Source organism: Canis aureus, chromosome 4 (assembly GCF_053574225.1).
Source record: "Canis aureus isolate CA01 chromosome 4, VMU_Caureus_v.1.0, whole genome shotgun sequence".
In the NCBI taxonomy this organism is placed as follows: Eukaryota; Metazoa; Chordata; class Mammalia; order Carnivora; family Canidae; genus Canis; species Canis aureus.
This window is the reverse complement of record NC_135614.1, coordinates 16,245,982-16,254,645: the sequence shown is the minus strand read 5'-3', so window position 1 is coordinate 16,254,645 and position 8,664 is coordinate 16,245,982. Positions and strand designations below refer to the sequence as shown.

General features: G+C 38.9%; 1 long non-coding RNA gene across 1 annotated transcript in view; it reads left to right on the top strand.

Annotated features, from left to right (window-relative positions):
• LOC144312241 (uncharacterized) overlaps positions 1-8,664 on the top strand; it is an 84,353-nt gene that overhangs the window by 34,799 nt on the left and 40,890 nt on the right. The window contains exon 3 of the long non-coding RNA XR_013377736.1: positions 2,185-2,375. This is a non-coding gene — a long non-coding RNA (uncharacterized LOC144312241). The remainder of the gene's footprint in view (positions 1-2,184; positions 2,376-8,664) is intronic.

Below are 8,664 nucleotides of genomic sequence, written 5' to 3'. Positions count from 1 at the left end.
CGAGACCAAGAGTCAGATGCTCAACGGACTGAGCCATCCAGGTGGCCCTAGAATGTCTGTAGTTTTAATGAGTCTCCTGGGTGATTCAGTTCCACAGTTCAAGTCCACCCTTCTACAGTTCTAGGAATATGTGGTGTTATCAGAGTAAGTCCAGTGTTTTAAATAATTATGCATCCTACTCATCAATAGCTCTTTGAGTTTGTTTAATTGCACAATCAGTGATCAATCAACATTCAATTCAGTTCAGTAAACGTCTCATTTATTTCACGCAAGGCTCTGTATGAGGCTCTCATACAGATATGATATCTGAATATACAACATGATATCTGAATTCTACAAACTTACCTTATTAGATGAGAGGGATGTGCACACAAATCACATGATTCAATGATTCTAAAAATCAGAATTATTGGCACATTTCTGAAACACAGAAAAGAAAGGATTTATCCTGCCTGGAAGCCTTGGAACGCTCTCAGAGGTGGCATCATTTAGGCTGAGCCTGCTCTCAACAGGTAGGAACAAAGAAGAGGCATTTTAGCAGGAAGGGACACTATGAGCAAAGATAAGGCAACAGGAAAATATAAATGTGTTCTACGAACCCTGAGAAGAGCATCTATGATAGGAAAGTAGAGGTAGTTAATAAAAACAGCTTTTAGGTGCTTGGCTTTTTACACTATTTCATTTAATCTGTTCAACTACCTGTTATGTTGGAGAGTCACTCCTATATTAAAGATGGAAATACTGACTTGTTAAAGAAAAAAAGCCCACAGGACCTAGAACAAAATGCTAATTTTGGGTGATGAGGGGGATAACGGGATCATAGAATGTTGTCACTGCTATTGTCAATGTAGAAAGGGAGTATTAGTGGTTGACAAGGCCATGTGGAGTAGGAAAAGAAGCATATGGAAACACACCATACCAAGGTGCAAAATTCTATGTGAACTCATGCCTCCTTTAACAATGTACATGTATTATCCAGTTCTGCTATTTAGTACTCTCACCACTCATTCTCACTGTGCATTGCTAATGCTCAGATTTGGCTCTCTCTCACTTTCCTCCATTAAAGGACCTCAAGATCCTTTGGAAGGTAGCTGATTTCATGTCTTGGGGCTCAGAGAAAGTCAGGATGGGTCTGGGACAATCTGTGCAGCCACATAGTGTGCAAACTTTTATAAAATGCCAGAGGCAATGATCAAAGGACAAAAGAGCCAACTTAAAGGGGCTTCCCTTGGCCAAGCTGATTCAAAGATGAATTAGCCTCTTGTAGAAAGGAGCATTGACCACACTGACTCAATCCCTTCTCTCTCTGGAAATTAATTGTGCCAACCAGTGCTTCCTAAATTTTTCATTTCATGGGACATGGAGAGAGGGATAACATTTATCTAATGACACATTAATTCATGGCACACTAAAGGCTGCCCTCCCCTAGGGCTCCCAAGCACTGAGGATCCAAGCAGCTCAGGGTAGAGGGGTCTTTGTCTTGGCACCCTGTAATCATTGGTAGCAATGGGGAATGGCACACAGTAGGCTGGTTGCAAAGTTTGGCTCTAGATGACCCTTTTAAGTATGATAAAATAGCAATCTTATATTCAATAAGATACCAAAAAGTTTATATTCAAGTACGGTTTATATTCATTTTCAGTAATGCCAAGAGGCCAAATCACAATATCTCAAATGACAAGACAATGTGTGAAGTACTGTTAGCTGTGCCCAATTAAAGAAGAAATCATTTCCAGAAAGGCACTAGGTTTGAAAAATTTAAATCTACATGGAAAACAGAAAATTAGAACTCCTATGTTGTAATAAGTGAAGCATATTTATAAAAAGGAGCTTGGTTAAAAAAAGAAACAGAGAAAAAGAACTACCTTAGATGCTATAGCAGGACAAATGTCAATTCTTTGATTACTCAGACACGGTACCCGGATTCTTCTCCTTTGGTCAGATGAGATTAAAACCACTAAAATTTCATTATTGGATTGTTTGTTTCTTTGCTGTTGAGTTTAATAAGTTCTTTATAGATCTTGGATACTAGCTCTTTATCTGATAGGTCATTTGCAAATATCTTCTCCCATTCCGCAGGTTGTCTTTTAGTTTTGTTGACTGTTTCTTTTGCTGTGCATAAGCTTTTAATCTTGATGAGGCCCTAATAGTTCATTTTTGCTTTTGTTTCCCTTGCCTTCATAGATGTATCTTGCAAGAAGTTGATGTCCACAATAGTCAAACTGTGGAAGGAGCCTTGGTGTCCATCGAAAGATGAATGGATAAGGAAGGTGTGGTCTCTATATACAATGGAATATTCCTCAGCCATTAGAAATGACAAATACCCACCATTTGCTTTGACGTGGAGGGACCTGGAGGGTATTATGCTGAGTGAAGTAAGTCAATCGGAGAAGGACAAACATATGGTTTCATTCATTTGGGGAATATAAAAAATAGTGAAAGGGATTATAGGGTAAAGGAGAGAAAATGAGTGGGAAATATCAGTGAGGAAGACAGAACATAAGAGACTCCTAACTCTGGGAAACGAACAAGGGGGAGTAGAAAGGGAAGTGGGCGGGGGGATGGGGTCACTGGGTGACAGGCACTGAGGGGGCACTTGACGGGATGAGCACTGGGTGTATGCTATATGTTGGCAAATCAAACTCCAATAAAAAAAAGTATACCAAAAAAACCCACTAAAATTACTGTAACTTTCAGAAGGCAAACCTAGAAAGAAATGCAAATAAAATAATGGTATTTAAATCTAAAGTATTAAGAATACAGTAACTACTTTTCATATCAGGGTACACATCAGCTTTTTATCATTTCAGTAGTACTCATGTCTTCTTTTTAAGTGTTTAAATTCTAAAGATAGTTTATTATGGTAGGATTGAGGTTTTAACCAAATATTTTGAAGTATTTGCATTAGCAACCAGTATTTAAAAATTTGGGAAATTTTATTTTGATAGCTACATATGTTTTCAATTTTTTTCTGTTTTGAAGTATGTACAAATTTTTGAAGGAATATTGATTGTTTAAGGATAAGGAAATCCTAACTATCTGACAATTCATAAGAATATTAAGCTGGTATTAAAGCACAAAATAATGAGTACCAAAGGATGCTCAAATATCAAAGACTAACTATCACAATAGCTCTCATTTAATTTAAGGAGCATACATCAATTAATTAATTAATTTATTATTGAGATATAATCAACATATAACATTGTATTCACTTTAGGCATACACCATGATTTGATGTATGTGTATATTGTAAAATGAACACTGCAATACTTAGTTATTGTCCCCACATAGAGTTACAAGTAATTCGTGTATGAGATGAGAACTTTTAAGATCAACTTCTAGCAACTTCCAAATATGCAATGCAGTATTGGTAAGTATAGTCACTATGTTGTACATTACATCCCAAAAACTTCTTTATTTTGTAAGTAGAAGTTTGTGCTTTTTGACACACCTTTCACCCATCCCCTCACCAATCTATTCTCTGTGTCTGTAAGTTTGGGGGATTCTTTTGTTTGTTGTTTTGCTTTTGTTTTGTTTTAGACACCATATTTAAGTGAGACAATATAGTGTTTATTTTTCCTGTTTGGCTTATTTCACTTAACATAAGGCCTCACGGTCCATCCATATTGTTGCAAATGGCAGGATTTCTTGCTCTTTTTCATTGCTGAATAATATTCCCATACAATATTTCCTTTTTCTTTTTTTTGAGATTTTATTTATTTATTCATGAGAGACACACAGTGAGAGGCAAGAGACACAAGGCAGAGGGAGAAGCAGACTCTATGCAGGGAGCCCAATGTGGGACTCAATCCTGGGACTCCAGGATCATGCCCTGAGCTGAAGGCATACACTCAACCTCTGAGCCACCCAGGCATCCCCCCACACATTATTTTCTTAAGTGAAAAAGAAAAACACAAATTAAAAGCTCATCCCCACTTGCCCCACCCTGAAAACCCCATCCCCATTTGCCCCACTGCACTTCTTAACACACCACATCTCCCCACAAGTACAAGGCAGACGAATCAACACAGTTACTCAAGCACAGAGCCGAAGCTTTTTGTCTTCTGACCCCTGGCTCAGTAGTTTCTTCCATGCCTCATGCAACAGTGTGATAGAGGCATAGGTAACGGGACAGGTAAAGGGGACTTAGTCATGGGAAGCCTTGACAATCCTGATCATCTAACACAGGTGGTGAAATATGATGGGATGTGTACTGGAAAAGAGATATGGTTTATTACCTTATGTCTGTGAGCTACTAGTGGGTGACGGGGGGCAATGTCTTATTTTCCCTATGCCTCATTTTCCTCACTGGTTCAATGCTGTGTTTAGAACTGCATTTTCTTCTCTTTTCTATTTTTAAGATTTTATTTATTTATTTGAGGGAGAGAAAGCAAAAGCAGAGAAAGGAGCAGAGGGAGAAGGAGAAGCAGACTCCCTGCTGAGCAAGAAACCTGATGCGGAGCTCTATCCCAGGACCCTGAGCTCTATCCCAGGACCCTGAGACCATGACCTGAGCCAAAGGCAGATGCTTAACCAACTGAACAACCCAGGCATCCCTAGAATTGTATTTTCTAATGTCTCTTCCAAATTCTCTAATTCTATGAAATTTTGTAAAGGAGCCTGATTAACTTCTGGAGTAGAGAGAGCTTACTAAACTTTTAGGCCCAGTTCCTAAGTAACCCACCCCAGGATTTACCAACAGGAGTACAAGTATACTCAACATGGTCCAAGAAGGGTCTATAGTCTTCTCTCCTCTTCAGTTTTTCAGACATTAACTGAAATCTTTTGTATCATCTTAGTGTTCTTCCTATTCTCTTTGTTCTTATGGGGCTACTCTTTTGCAATAACTTTATTGGCTTTTGGAAGGCAGAGAAAATGTTTGGGTCAGACAGTCATCTTAACTGGCACCTCATCATTTGATTTTTGAGTAGCATTGCCTTACAGGAGCCTGATGTCCTACTTCCTCTTCCTGTCAGAGATACTTGCACATAGTAGTTAAAGTAACAGTCTGAATTAATGAATAAATTTAAGTTTTATTTATTTGAATTTAGACAATTGTGTTCTTTAAAACACAAAGATTTCACATCAGCCTTAAGAGTCTCAGATGCTACTTACCCTACTTGCCAGTATTTTTTGTGCCTTTGGTTTTGTTTTAATATCCCATTTCCCTCCATTTTAAACCAAGCTTGGAAGAGAAGGAGTATCTCAAATATTAGAGGCAGTAGTAAAATTGTCATGATAAAGCTTTGGCCCGTATCAGTGGTTCTCAAATTTTAGCCTGCATCAGAATCACCTGGCGGGCTTGTTAAAGACTGCTAGACCCCAGCCCTAGAGTGTCTGACTCAGTATGTCTGGAGTAAGATCTGAGAACTTCTTTTCTAGCAAGTTCCCAGGTGGAGTCAATGATGATATTCCAGGGACAATACTTTGAGAGTCATAAGCCTACGTGAAATACAGCATTTAGGTATTAAGTAGATAAGTGATTTATTTATTCACTTAATAAATATTGTTGAATACTTATTTTGTATTGAGCATTGTTATAGGCACAGGTGCAAAAGAAGGTGGGAGGGGTTTCTGCTCACAAGGAACCATTCTGAGGGAATTCTTTAGTTTTTAAGTAGAAGTCTGCTCAGCACAGAAAGTCTCTTCATGGTGCTTTGTAGTATATCATGTCCATTCCCTTCCTTGTGCCTCGCTGAGGTTGCCTTATTTGTTTGTTTTTCCTTTCAACTTTATTGAGATATAATTGATACCCAATACTGTACTGTATAAATTTAAGGCATATACCATAATAACTTCACATATGTATATATTATGAAGTGATAACCAAACAAGTTTAGTGAACATCTATCACCCTCACTGGTGCTCTCTTCCTCCTCTTAAGTGGAAAGCCCCTTCTCTCCAACAGTTCCAAGTCTTGCCTATACCTCTACTCTGTTTCTCTCTCTTCTGGAGCCCAGTCCTTGACCATCGTTGTCCACCTTCACTTCCACCATGGAGTTACGAGTTCCTAACATACCATTTACCCTTTATTCTACACTGTTCTGTATCTCCAGATGCTTCATTTGTGCCCTCATCATCTGGAGCCCCTACAAGGCCATGGGCCATAAATTACATTTCTTCCCAACTCTAGCCCTCAGTTCCTTAAGGAGTGAGAAACACTTCAGGAGCTAAATTTGAACTTATTGATAGATTTGCTTGGAATCCCAACCTCCCTTCTAGAGGAGCTGGGGTAGAATTGAAATCGCCATCACTAAAACAACCAGTCAGACCACATGGTCAGACAGAGTTTGTGGTGACCAGGGTGGAGTCAAGAGATTAGAGACCAGGAAATGGATGTTTGAGTTAGGATTGTACTAATTGGAAAGAAGCCAAGAGCAGTCAATTTCCCTTTCAGTATAAAATTCACTTTCTAAACAGGGTTTGTGCCTAAAAAATGTAACGTGGTCAGAATGAACTGGAGAATAAGTTATGGAATCAAATGGCCATCTGTTTTCTTGACTAGTATATCTTAATTTTGCTGAAAATTAGTTCTGAACCAGTTATAACTGAATAAATAGGTTTGAGATCACATTTTTATTACAATTGGGTGAACTGGAAATTAACTGTCACAGTCTGGTTCAAATACATTCAGATAAAAAGGAAACCCAATTCATCCAGAAATAGAATGTTACATAGAAATAGAAGAAGAGTATTTTAAAGCTGGAAGAATCTTTGAGATCCTTCCAGAATAATAGTATCAGATAGTGGTTATGTGTGAGGCTTTGACCTGGAGCTTGATCTAACCCAGAGTGAATTTTTATTCTGCCTCCTACTATCATGTGAGCTTAGGAAAATTTCCTCATCTCTCCAAGCCTCCATTTCCTTATGTGTACAGAATTAGAGATTAAAAAGCATCACTTATTAAAGAATTAGTGGGAGAAATAAATGTACAATCATGTACATGAAGCTTCTAGTACAATGTCTAGCACACAGTAATAGCTCAATAAATGGCGGTTACTATGTCATCCAATCCTATCATTTTACGGATGAAGAAACTGAGGCTCAAGTTATTGAAGTAAATCAGAGACAGAGCTAAGACAAGAACTTGGAATTTCTGAATTCCAACCCAACACTCTATTCAGAGTAACTTACCGTTCTATCACTTACTCCGTAATTTGGATCTTTCGAGTGTGTAATTTGTGAAAATTTAAACTGGGCTGAAATACATGTTTTCCTACTTTCTGTGAAAATTGGATTTCAAGTTGAACATATATAAATTACCTATGAAAAGGGCTATTTTCAAGGTCTTTAATAGTATCATTTAATATATCAACCATAAACGTATTATTTATAAACAAATTACAAGTCATTCTTAACTGTTTAATTGAAAGATCTTATTCTTGGCAGCGCTAATTTGAATGTTGACAAAATTGGTCTGAGTTGTGGTACACACTTACATGTGCCCAGTAAAAACTGATGTCCTCCAGTCATTCCACCTATCAACGCAGGAAGTCACCAACCCAAGGTGCCCCTCATGGAACAGTTATCTCTTGTGAGTAATTTCAGTGAGAGCAAAGTCATTACACCTAACACATCTAGCTCTGTGTTTTTTTTTTTTAATTTTTTTATTTATTCATGATAGTCACAGAGAGAGAGAGAGAGAGAGAGGCAGCTAGCTCTGTGTTTTATTCTTGTGATAGTCAAAATGTCCTTCAAGCTCCCAGATAATCTTTTTTTTTTTATTTATTTATGATAGTTACAGAGAGAGAGAGAGAGGCAGAGACACAGGCAGAGGGAGAAGCAGGCTCCATGCGCCGGGAGCCCGATGTGGGATTCGATCCCGGGTCTCCAGGATCGCGCCCTGGGCCAAAGGCAGGCGCCGAACCGCTGCGCCACCCAGGGATCCCGCTCCCAGATAATCTTAAATCCAGCATCTATGCGGCACTTAATTTATTCCAGAGGTTGCAGCCATCACTGATCAACCAAAGAGTTTCTCCTCCTTGTCAGCGACAGAGCCTGGGGAAGTTGTAGCTTGTTTATTTTGCATTGTAAGCATAGCCAGATTCCAGGTACTTCATCTAGTCCAAATGGGAGCCAGTTGTCATGGACCTAATAGGTATTCAATATCATAGTTGAATTAAAGAGTCAAAGATATGTAGTAATCCTTTCTTGTGAGGTGTGTTGATAAAAGAGATTAAAATTTCATTTTACGGGCACCTGGGCAACTCAGTGGTTGAGCATCTGCCTTTGGCTCAGGTCATGATCCCGGGATCCCGGAATTGAGTTCCACATCAGGCTCCCTGCGGGGAACCTGTTTTCTCCCTCTGCCTATGTCTCTGACTCTCCTCTGTGTCCCTCATAAATAATATCTTAAAAAAATAAATAAAATTTCATTTTAGAAATGACTCTGCAAAGAGTATATCCATGAAGAAGCCTTGCCCTAATGAAAAAGAAACAGAGCTGGACAAATTCTTTTTTTTAAAGATTTATTTATTTATTTATGATAGACATAGAGAGACAGAGAGGCGCAGAGACACAGGAGGAGGGAGAAGCAGGCTCCATGCCGGGAGCCCGATGTGGGACTCGATCCCGGGACTCCAGGATCGTGCCCTGGGCCAAAGGCAGGCGCCAAACCACTGAGCCACCCAGGGATCCCCTGGACAAATTTTTTAATGACAG